This window comes from Taeniopygia guttata, chromosome 1A (assembly GCF_048771995.1).
Source record: "Taeniopygia guttata chromosome 1A, bTaeGut7.mat, whole genome shotgun sequence".
Lineage (NCBI taxonomy): Eukaryota > Metazoa > Chordata > Aves > Passeriformes > Estrildidae > Taeniopygia > Taeniopygia guttata.
Window position 1 is genome coordinate 15659387 of NC_133025.1, and position 12628 is coordinate 15672014.

Sequence of the window (12628 nt, forward strand, 5' to 3'; positions counted from 1 at the left end):
TGTATTATTGAACACTTAGTATATGTATACCTGGATGTACATACATATATATAGGTGTACATATATATTTATAATTATAGCATGGAATAGAAGTTGTTCAGCATTATCTTAGCTTGCTTTGAGATAGCCACTGTTCACCTTTTCAATTTCTAGGAATATGTTGCCCCACTCTGCTGCTATTGCTGGGCCAGTCTGTTGTCAGTGAAAGTATTTTGTACTTTCTGCAGGGTAGTTGAAGAGAGGGAGAACTGTAATGAATCAGACAGTATTTGAGTTTGATTTTACAGATTGATGACTCCTGCTTTGCACCATGGAAAAGGTCTAGAAGTAAGCAGAAACCTTTGTTGAGCCCACACACAGAGGACATGATTACTTCTGTGCTGTGAGGCAGGACTGATTTTGACTGCAGTGGGAGAAGAGTTAGAAATTTTTCCATTAATTTAAATATTTTTGAGTTGTAGTTTTTTAAAAAAATCCAAAGTTCCTTCAGGTGACTTACCTGGAAACAAAGACAATAAACATATAGACCTGAATTTTAGTGCTTTAAAAAGCATGATTTTGAAGCACTTGGACAGATTATACTTTTAAATTGTTAATTTGTTTTTATGTATGTCTCACTTAAGAACAAATGAATTATTCACAGTCTCTGAGCAGTTGTCTTTATTAATATATAATGTTGTTTTTCAGGCCTAGTTGGATGAAGGAACCTTACTGTTTTACATCCTTTTATTCACTTTAAAGAAGTAGGAGAATCCATGTGAAAATAACTAGTACTGAATTCTTTGAATTGTTTGTCAGCTAGCAGTGCTTGCCATGATATATTGTTCTGTCTAGGTTTGGTTCATAAAGCAAGATATTTGGAGGCATTCCAAACAGAACTAAGGAAAACAGGGCAGGATGTTAAGAGGACATCTCATACTTAGTTTGTGAGGGGTTAGGGAATAAGGGAGCATGAAGAAGAGCAAATATGTTGGCAGAATTTGTATAATGGAGAGAATTTATTGACAGGAACCAGTGAACTATAAATTCCTATTTATCTTTTGATCCTTTTATGTTTGAATATATTTTAGTTATTTACTGGACAAATGAATCTTTATCGTTCAGCATGAGTTGTTGGAATATTACATTTTTAGTTCAGTGGACTTACTCCATAGTGGACATTTTTTTTCTGGCTTAGAATTATAAAACAATTAAATTTATGGAATTATTTTTCAATATAGTTAGAACAGTATAAAAGTCCTAATGAACATAGTTAAGCTTTACTCAGATATGCAGTTTGTGTGTGACTTGCAAGTGCTACAGTTTATTCCCTACTGCTTTTCCCTAGTCGCTTAACCTACTGGAAGCTTGTGGTGGCATTTAGTATCAACTGTATGAGTGGATCTGTTGGCATAAGTGCTCTCTATAGGCTTTGATAAAATTAGGTGATTTACTTCTTTAGTGGAATTTTGGCCAATTGCACCAACGTAATTTTGGCGTATTTTAGAACGTAGTAACATTGAGAGAAGGTGTCAATAATGAGCAGCTGAGCATGTATCTACAAGCAACTGTATAGTGTAGTTGGGTAATAGTATATTGCTGCATGTGTTTTACTCATTAATGTATTTGATTCCCTGTGAGGGATTTTGATTCAGCTGTGTCATCTAAGTACACATCAAGCAAACCTTTTTTTGTTTGCTTGCTGTGTACTTAGATGACACAGCTGAAGCAGGGCTTTCACCTGTCAAAACAGGTGGCTTTGCTTTTTCTTTTCCAGCCCAAAATATGCATTCCTGTCTTCTCTATTTGGTCCTCATTGGCTTTCCTTGGGCACAGTTAAACTGGCTGGAAACTAAACTGAATTATATAACTTTCTGCAATTATCTTGAGAATTAGAGAAGAATATGAGTGCTGATGAGGGGATAAGAGCAGGTCAGGGAGGAAGGGAGAAGTGAAGGTCTATTTAGTGCCAGGTAGCACTGAGGCTGCTTTAGCTGTGTAATGAACACATGCTCATGATAAGGATTTGTGAATTACACTTTTTGCTTAGCAGGCTAGGGAACATAAAGAGATATGGGATATGGCAACATGCTATTATTTTGCTTCTGAGTACTGTCTTGAATGACCTTGATTTACTATAGACAATACAGTTTTGCAAAATTGGTTTTTCTCTCTATTTAAATTTTTATTTGACTTTCTAATGTACTGTTAGATTTCTGAGCTAATTAGAACAGTTCATCTGAAATGTTAGGTGCATTGTTGCATCCAATAGACTTGGGCTTTGCCCCCTTCCTTTGCTTTTCATATGTAGACTTTTTGTCACATTTTCTACAATCTTACTTTTTTTTCCCATGTATATTTGTAGTTCTTAGTAATCAAAGTGTTTAAAGTCATATCATATTGATGCAATGGAGAAAGTACCTCTATTGAAGTAAATCTTCATGACCTCCTGACTGAAACAAAATTAATTTCTTGAAAATCTGTTCAGTTAACCACACAAACTGTGAAATGTGAATTCTTATTTTTATGAACTGGCACATATTGTTGCTTGAATAAGTTGTGCGGTGTGATAAAATACCTTCTTCAGTTTGATTACAGATATAGACTAGTAATAGTCCTGGATACTTAAATCATAAGGATGTATTAGTTGATAAAGTAGAATGTGCCTCAGCTTCACCATGTTTCAAGAAAAAAATTAGTGTAATTCAGCTCAAACTGTTTTTGTGGATAATCTTAAAAGAGGCTTCTACCTATTTGCAGTGGAGTAAGCCTAATTAAAGTTAGAATTCTCTGGCTGTTGTTAATAATAGCTGTCAGAAGCGAAAAGGAGACATTAATATTATCTTAAGTATAACCAACTGCTTAATTGCCTGTTATTTTTAGCTTTGTATGTAAGAGAAAATCAGTTTTTTGAGTAATGGTATTAATTGCTCATAGTCTCTTATGAGTGTCTATTTAAAACAAGACAAAAAAAATCCCAGCCTCCCTTAACACCCGAAATTTTAAGGTCTATTAATATATAAATTTTTAAAAAAATTTTTAGTGATTTTCAAAGAAAGGACAATCTGTATAACTTTTTCAGAATAGTATCTACATATGAAGTTGCTGTGCTGAGTCTGAAACCTGTCACTTTACCCTATGTAAATAAATGTTTCAAAACAGACTCATACCTAATTATCATATTTTCATTGAAAGTGTAGCAACAGTTGTTGTATTTTTTGATCTGTGTTTGACTTACAAGCTTTAAAAAAATGTATCTTAATTTATTAAGAAAGGTTGACTGTAGAGAAAAGCTTAAAGAGCAACTCTGAAGAAGCAAATACTTTTTCCAAGATTACAATCAGCCTTGGACAGGATTTTTCAGACATAGCAATTTTTGATGGCTGGTAGTTGTAGCTTCAGTGTACCAGTGTTTAAATTAAATTTTTTTTTCTTAAAGATGTGTAAGACTGGCTGTTCTGTGAAGTAGGGAATTACATTAAAATTTTTAATCTTTAGTGGCATAAGATAGGTATGGAAAAATTGGCAATTGCCATTTCATAAAAATGTTTTTGACTACATCTGTAGGTGTAAGATTACAATCATCTTCCTACTCTTTCTAACATTACAAAGTTTTCTTATTAATATTAGAGCAAAAATGATTGGTTATATTTCCTTAATCTTACAGCTTCTTGTTATTTGTTGTACTGGTCTCTCCATTCTTGAGAGTGGAGACATCTGTAGGTGGAATTCAGTGGAATTTTGGGCTAGTCTTTATTTTGTTTGTTTTAAATATTTACTGCATGCTTCCATGTCATACCAAAAAAGTGTGTCTTGAGAATGCTGGTCAAGCATACTATGGTGTATGGCCCACCCTCCATTTATCTTTTGTGGTAAAGCTGTGATCTGAAGTGAATACTTTGTTGGAAAGCAATTGGGGAGTTCAAGCCCTTGTAAAGCCCATCTTTTAGATGACTGTCATAGTTTTTATACTTTAGAGGAAAAGCCAAGTAGGAACTTGAAAGTTGCTAATAAAAATTTCTTCAATCATATCAGTGCCAGGAAGTCTATCAAAGAGGCAAAAATTCTGAAAGAGATCTGATGGAACCTATAAAGTACCATCTCATGGCAGGAGATTGTGTGGAGTTTTTGCTTAGATATTTTTTGTGAGGAAACTTTCCAAACCCTGTCTTATGGGCAAAATAACAGGCATTTATTTCAATTTTTGCTATAAGAGATATATGAAAGAAATCTTTGAATTGATAAAAAAAATTCTTAGGTCAAATGGGACTACTCAAACTTCTGTCATAAGTATTCAGAATAAATAATTAAGGTCTAGACTTTCTATTGATTTGAAGCGTTTGATGTTTTCAGCTTACACAGATTTGTCTTTTATATAATTCTTTTTGTATCGTTCAAGTTTGTTTTTTTTTCCTTCTCTGATGTATACTAAAAAGAACTTGAGAAAAAAGAATTTTTGTTCCCCATATATATTAAAACAAATTTGTCAATGAAAGTCCTCTTTTACTGTGTAGGATGATGTGGATTTAAATTATCTGCTTTTAAATTTTGCTTTGTATCTATATGTGTGTTTTTCTAAATTTTCAAATGTATCTGTCTAAAGATGTGGTATTTCATGATGCTTAGTGCACACTTCCAGTATTTAAAAATGAAATAAATTTTATAATATGAATGCTAATATAAAAAACAGTGCATTTTTCAGGTTTGAAATACATATTGTGGTTTATATTGTCTCATTTTTGAAGGCAATTAAGAAACTAATAGACTCATACTATGAGGAGTAATGAGATATTAGTGAAGGGTATTCTTTTTGAAACTGCAGACTGGAAATGTTGGGTCATGGGAATAAATGGAAAAAATATATCTTGAATAGTAGTAGAAGCAGTAAACTAAAATTGAAGAGAAACCAAAAAATTTCTTCAGGTATAAAAATGGAAGAACAGAAGGAAGTTAATTGCAATAAATATAGCTATGAGAGAGACATGTATTCCAAAGGGAGCAGCATATTTTAGTTTTGGCTTCTGCATTCCTATTTCTCCTCTCTCCATGGTCTCCATATAGTTATAATTAGTGATCATCTTTTTTAGTGAAGCGGCACAGAAGTGCTTATACTTCCAGATCTAAGTCTTCTCAAGAATGCTTTCCAACAGACTGGGAAATTACTTTACTTTAATGCCATTAAAAGTGGCTTTTGACATCCAAATATCACAGCTTTCTGTGTTTATTATGAAGTAACTTGTGGGAAGAAAAGCTAAAAGAGAAACAGCAATGCTTAAGCAATGACAACATGCTTTACAAATGCCAGAAATGTAACATTCCAATCCTGTTGCAAAGATCAGTAGTAGCATAAGATCTAAGAAAAGATTTTCAGATTCAGTGGATCAGTGCTTTAAAAAGAATTGTAAGAAAAATTTTTGTCTTATTTTCAATGAGATACATGGTTAGTTAAGAATTTATAGATGTCAAACCAATACAGATAAATTTGTCAGGAGTTTGTGTGCTGAAACGTCAGTTTGAGTTGGTTTTGCTTGTAATTTAAATGCAAGCTTTTTAAATCATAGTAATGAAGTAATTTGGTTTTTCATTATCATGGGGATATTTTGCTGGTTTCTTATTTGAGAAATATAATACTTTAAATTTTTACTTTAAGATATGGAAAACAAATTTTTAAAGCAGAAGTGAAAAATCACGTACTTGAGCACAATAATGAAAAAAAGGGAAAAAGGTTTTCTTGCAAAACAGTTTTTCTTCTGTAGCCTTTCACTGCATTATTTCATAGAAGCAGAATGTTTTTATGCTGATGCTTTTATGGGACATTCATTTTGACAAACCCCAGTACTTAAAAAAAATGGCTTATCAATTGTGTTCTCATCAAAAACATTTGTGAACTGATTTATGTGTTCCATCTTTAGTTAATTATGACGTAAAAATTTACTGCAGTATGGCTGAAATTTAAGGACAACCACCTTTCTTACAGTAACATTGTTGAAGAAAATTAGAGATTATACTATTATTTTTGAACAGAGTGGGCTTTTTTTTCCTAGAGGTTTGATTATTTCTTTATCTTGACAATAAATACCTATACAATATGTAAAAATATGTTGGAATTTTATGAAAAGAGCAAGCCTTGTGGTTTTTTTGCCTCAGAAGCATACATAGCAGTTTCATTAGGAAAGTGTAAATCACAGCACATTAAGGTAGTTAAGGAATGCATTTAGCAATTAAGCAACAGAAGTAGTTTTACCTGTGGAGTGCATTCTCCTCAAATATGCTTCTTCAAATTCAGTAAGTGCAGTTTGTGCTAAAAAGCAGAAATAATGGATGTTACTTAATTTCTGTTGTAAATAAGGCAAAAAATCTGTTAGGTGGATTTCTTATTAGCTGTGGATGTTGTGGGAGATTACAAAATACGGAAGCATGTAATTTTGGTTAAGGAAATTGATATATATCCAATTGAAAATTGGATATTGCACAGTGTGGGTTGCAGCAAACTGCCACTGTCATAGACATGGGGGGGTGTGTCACTGAGGGACAGTTGTTTCCTCTGCCATCCATTTGTCTTTGAGTACTTATTTTATTATGCCATTTAAATGATGTTAATGGGTTAAAATAAAAATTTCTTCATGAGTGAGTGAAGTTATACTTACATAAAGTTATGATCATATGCAGATGGTTGATGAGCTTATTTTTCAGTCTGCAGTCACAAGAAAAATTACATTTCTGAATTTTTAGAAGTTTTTATATTTACATACAAGTTCTAGGATGATTTGTATTGCTTTTATATTTACCCAAGTTAGAGTTGAACCTTTGAGCTTTTTAAATTACCTAGGAAATGTATTTATTATTTTGCTGTTTATGAAATTGTTCAAATGAGTTCTCTTTGCTAGCGTTCTATTATTAAGTAATTACATGCAAGACAATTTATTTTTTTGACTTTTTAAAAAAATATTTTCAGTAAAGAAGTATTAATTTTCAGTACTTTTAAAGTTCACCCCTGCATATGCAGATACATATGCAGGTTTCTTTATCTTTGAAATATATTGTTGCTTTTAATGCAGTTGATTTTTTCCATCTCAGATAAATAGTTCTTTTTCAAAACTACATTAATTTATAGATTCTCTTTGAAGACTTTTCCAGTGCTAGGGTGATAGTTCTGAAATAACTCTCTAATCAATCCCATACCTGAACACAGGGAGGCCTTCTGTTCCTGAGCTTTGCTTTAAGCTTTTTTGACCACACTACGGTTTGCTCCTTTCCCACACTTGGTGTTTTGTCTCTGTGTGTTTGTGGATATGTGTGTTGATGCTTTAAAAAATTAAATGATAAAGCACAAACTAGTTAATTAAAAATGCAATGTGGGAGACATGTTCAGCCTTTAATCTTTAATTTCATCTTCTCCAAACACCTTTTGGATTTCTCAGGGAATTCCCTTGTGTGGCATTCTAAGAAAATACTCATTAGTATCCTGAGCTCACCATGCATACTGGTTGCTAATTATGAGTCCCTTAATTTGGTGTCACATGCACAGCTTCTCCCTTGCAGGCTGTTTTGGTTGACACTAGCAAACCTATTGAAGTGAATACTATGAGAAGAATTTGTTCTGATCATTGTGTTCATTGCTGCTGAAATCAATTTTTAAGAAGAGCTGCCATCTTACAAGCTTTGAAGGCTTCTGTTTCATGATAATTTCATTCCCAAGGATGGGGCTTATACTCTTCTGATTTCAAACTGCATTTACTGGCTGATTTCTCACCTGTGTAGAAGAGGTTCTCAGTCCTGTATTTGGCATTATGCAAGTTCTGTGAGTCAAAGACCTCTTGGCATCACCAGTTTTACTTAATTCTCCTTTGTATGCTGTTTTGGTGATAGAGTTTTTAATCTTTCTCTTGTCTTGTGAAGCAGTAATCTCAGTCTGCAGCCTATGAGGAACTGATGTCTTTTGTTTAATTTGCAGCGTGACCTGAGAGATTACATTTTTCAAATAAATTTACGATCCTTAAAAACAGGTCTGTTTTTGTGTATATATGTGCAGTGGGTTATGAATATGAAATAAGGGCAAATTCTGGATTATTTAGTATGGAGAAAAAAAGATAATTAAAATCTAGCCAAGAAAAAGGCTGGGTAGAAAAGGTCTTACTGGCAAGCAATGTAGGCCCACTAAAGGAAGGCTTGGAATGTTTTGCTAATTACTTTCATACAGAATCTGGAATTAAGTAGAAGTATGTGAAGTATTTACTCTTTTGTGATAGAGCAAATTGAGACTACTTGCAGGGTCATACATTAATTTTGATGAGCACAGAAGTTCAGTCCATGTGATCAAGTTTATGGTGTTTTTGGGCTGGATGATTTACCTTGCTTGCCAGGGCACACAAGATTGTGACAGTCTCCATGTGCAGCAAAATTATTTAGAGAATTCATATTAGTAAAATATAATGATTAATGTTTGAAACACCATTCTCACATGGATGTATAAAGATATTTATCTTGCTTCCTATTGCATTTGAAAGATATTGTGAAAGATCAGTTGAAAACAAATGTAAGATTATTAGCAATGTTAAAATAAGCAAGTTGTTAATATATCAAGTATGTGAAGACATGACTGGTTTTAGGGGAATATTTGAAATGCAGTAAGGTCATGTTTACCTAAGCCTGGACTGATGAGATGATTAAGGTTTTTTTAAAAATTTTACCCTTTGTTACTGCAGTACCACAAAGAAAAGGGAAGGTTTTACTTTGGTGATTCATCCTTAACAACTGAAGAGCTATTTCTATCAAGTTTAATATGTAACTAGGACTTTTTCAATGGGAGATATTGATACGGTAATATACATATTTAATTAGGCAATTGTTACTGAAATAATTTACATTTAAATGCTCTATTATGTCCTGATCTTCTTAGAAAAACATTGCCTTAGTGCAGTAGTGACTGAATAGGTGTTTCATAAGGCTTTTTGAAAACTGAGTGTGGAGTGGAATATGTAAGCTGTGGAAATATTGCTGTGCACCTCTGCATGCAATTGTGTGTTTGATTTTTGTTGTACTTTCTTACTTGGGTGGTAACCTTTATGTTAGATCTGCATGAGGATGTAACGTCTGAAGTAGATTGCAGCACAGTAAGCTTTATGCAGAAAAGCACCTATGTATCTGTGGTCAGAATGGCTTCCTTGCACTGCTGCAAGAAATACATAATTTTGACTTCAGGTATATGGTAATGCTCTTTCTTCATTTACACAAAAGAGTCATTAAAAAGTCTCAAATTTTAAAATGTCAGCTCATTAAATGATCTAATGTTTTTATGTATTATTTTGTACATTGCTTGTATATAAAGAGCAATCATAGTTTATTGGTGATATTGCAGGCTGTTTTGGGCTTCAGCACTAGGTCTTTTTTTACCCTGCCATCCATTTCGTCCCCCTTGCACTCCAGTGGATTCATCAGAGTTTTGCTGATTCTGAGTGTTGAGAAACAATTTCAAGATAAAAAGCTACAGTCAAAATATTAGTAACACAATTAAATGTTTGTTTCATTAAAAAAATCCTTTGAGACAATGTTTTCTTTATTTAATGGAGATATCTTTTGTAGGAACTTGCTTGGTGTAATGGAGTCTGAAAACTATCAAGTTAGGTTCCGTTTTTTCACGCATTATAAAGACTGAGTTTTGGTGTTGGTAGCAGGTTTAGAGAAGTTCTGAATGCAAACTACCTTTTGTTGGTTGCATGTGTTTTTACCCCTGATCTGTACTGAAAAGGTAGAATTCCAGCATTCTTTAGAAGTCTATTACAGCTAAAAGACAAAGATCACTTGTGAACTTAATTTTAGCATTCTGAACAAAATCAATCAAAATCATCCATTAGGCTCAATCTTGAATTAAAACCTACTTTTAATGGAGGCAAGCTGTTTAGCATGTTTACTTTCTGCTGTCATTGGGAAACTAAATCTGCAAGTAGCTGTAAGCAGTATTTTTTTAAATTTTGATTTTATCCTTGTGTCTCTGCCTTTGTGAGTGGATCCATTAGAAAAAGTCTTTTTGCATGGTGGGAAGTTTGAGAAGCATGCCCTGAGTAAAGAAGAGCTAATACCATGCTTACAACAATGCAGGTATTCAGATCAGCATGTCACAGACTGCGTGCTACAACAGTTCTCCTCCAGGCAACCATTTTCCTGTCTCTTACAGTTGTAGAGATAACATGATAAAGATCTCCACAGGAAACTGAAGATGAGATGTTTCTGTAAGACTTCATAATTGGGAAGTTTTAGGCAGAGATCTTTTTCCCCCAGATATTGCACACACTGGCCTGCTATTTCTGTCCACATTCAGTCTTTATGTTACTGTTCATTCAGATTTCATTCATTGAAAATACAGTCATTTAAAAACAGAAATTGCAATTATGTTCTCAAGCACAAATAATACCTTATGGACTTTTGGGATAGTTATTTTGTTATTTTTCCTTCTGTTTTTTCTGAAATCCCTTGTAGTCTTTCTTTCAAAACTTTTCTAGTGTGTTTATTTCTTCATCCAAATAAGAAAAAGAAAAAAAAATGAAAAAAAAGAGAGAGAGCAACATGGAGCTTGACTGCTTTTCCCCTTACAACTGCAGGGAAAAACAAGCGTTTTGCACGATTTGTATACCCAAATGAATGAATAAATACTAAATGTGAGGATTATGATTTTGCATAGCATTCTGCCAAGCAAATGTTCCTTAATTGGTGTGTGTCAAAAGGGATGGCCTTTTTAAATTTCATTTGTACTTTGGAAAAAGGTCCTTTGGATATTCAGTGTCAGTTGTTCCTCAGGAAAGCGTAGCAAGGTAAGGTGGATTGGTGCAGCAGAAACCATTGACATCACTGAGCACTTGCTTGTTTGAGACTTCGCTTTTGTGATTCTCTGCCATCTTTATTAGAAGAATTCTTGGGTGCTTCCACAGTGTTGCTCCTTGTTCATCATAGACCACATTTGAATCAAAAAGTACCAGTTAACATAACAGATCCAAAAATATACATCTTAGCTGATTTAATGAAACTGTATTGTATTATAGCTCCAAGTAATTAGATTTATTTGTTGAAATACTTGGTTGCAGAATTTTAAGCCAAAGTTTAACATACTTCCTTTATACAGGGGAAATACTGCTAGGGTATAATAGAAATAAAACTGAGTTGTCTGAAACACATAATTAGATTTTTTTTAATTTCAAAACTTTATTATCTGACTTTGGAAGAGATGGCTTAGTGTAGTTCATTGGAAGCACAATGAGATTGAAAATTGGTCTAGAAGTAGCTTATATATTTAAAGAACATATAAAAGATCTTGAATAATTATTTTGTGTTTAAGAGGCTTATGGAAATGCTAAAGATCAGTGTCTTTAAGCCACAGAAAAGCAAAATGTTCTTGGATAGATCTTCAGAGGGGAGACAAAACAAGACAGCTGGAAAAGTACTTAATAAAACTGCTATTTTTATGCCTGTAATGGCTGAGCATGTGGTTCTGTGGCATTATAATTGGGGACTGCCAATTCTTTCTTCTAAAAGCTATCTGTATCTGTTGTTGCTCCCTGTGAAATAATGAGAATTTTACTTGGAGCAGTGAATTTGTGTCAGACCTTCATTCTTGTCAGAAAGGCCTGTCCTGACTTTCTCCTTGTGCTCTGATGAACAGTAATTGGAACCATTGAAAGCTATTTCTTAAAAACTATAGTGTATTTTCTGGGGGGAATAAAAATTGGTCATTCTAATTTGATAATCCATCTTTATTAGAACAATTAGAATCTGTTTTTTTTTTTCAAAATATTAATGCTGGAGTGTTGTTGCTGTCCAAGTTGCATCATTTAGCCTACCTACAAACTGCCCTGGTTTTCTTACAGCTTGCAGGTAGTTCAGTCACAGGAAGCAGATTGATTGGTGGGTGTTTAAAGCTTTATTTCAGCTTAGTTTAAAACTTCCACATTTTAAAGATGTACAGTCTGAGGCAATCCTTTTTTACTGAGAAGCAAGATTTTTTAAAAATGTGATTCATCTGATTTATTTATCTTTCTAGTTTAGAGCAAGTCAGGTAATGCTCTGTCGCTTCTTGGTCTTCTTTGTTGGCTGTGAAGGGAGGTGAAGATGCCCACCTTTGATATTTATATAGATCTTCAGGTTGTTTTTGTTGGTTTAAAACCTGATGTGAGAATATAGTGTGAAATGGTAGATTTTGAAAGAGAGAGACAAAATGAGGTAAGAAAGATGAGAAAGAGAACATAAAAAGTCTTTTGCATTTATTTTCACGCCTACGTGTGTTGTGCTATAGTTTATAGCTACCTTTTCTTTCAGAAATGTGATACCAGTGTAATAAAAAAAAAAGGTGCTCCAAGGCAGAAAATTTGCAAAGGATCACATTGTCAAAGTAGTTGTAATCTCATTCTACCAGCAAATGTTTGGTGGAGGAGGGTCTGAAGACTTAATTCAAAGGGAAGACACTTCAGTCTATGTTTGTGTTTTATATAAATATGAGAACCTCTGGTACATTTCTGTTCTTTTCTGTAGACATAGTGAGGCAGACTTAGAATGTGTTGCTTCTTTTTTTGCCATTTGAAATATTAAAATGAAAGTTAAAAATATTAACTAGAATTTTTTTTACCACTGAGACATTGGTTTATGAAAATATAATAAACTG

The 12628-nt window shown here is 33.4% G+C and overlaps 1 protein-coding gene across 2 annotated transcripts in view; it reads left to right on the forward strand.

The window, feature by feature from the left end:
* Nucleotides 1-12628, forward strand: part of TBC1D22A (TBC1 domain family member 22A) — a 150279-nt gene that overhangs the window by 47497 nt on the left and 90154 nt on the right. The gene's annotated exons all lie outside the window — the stretch shown is intronic.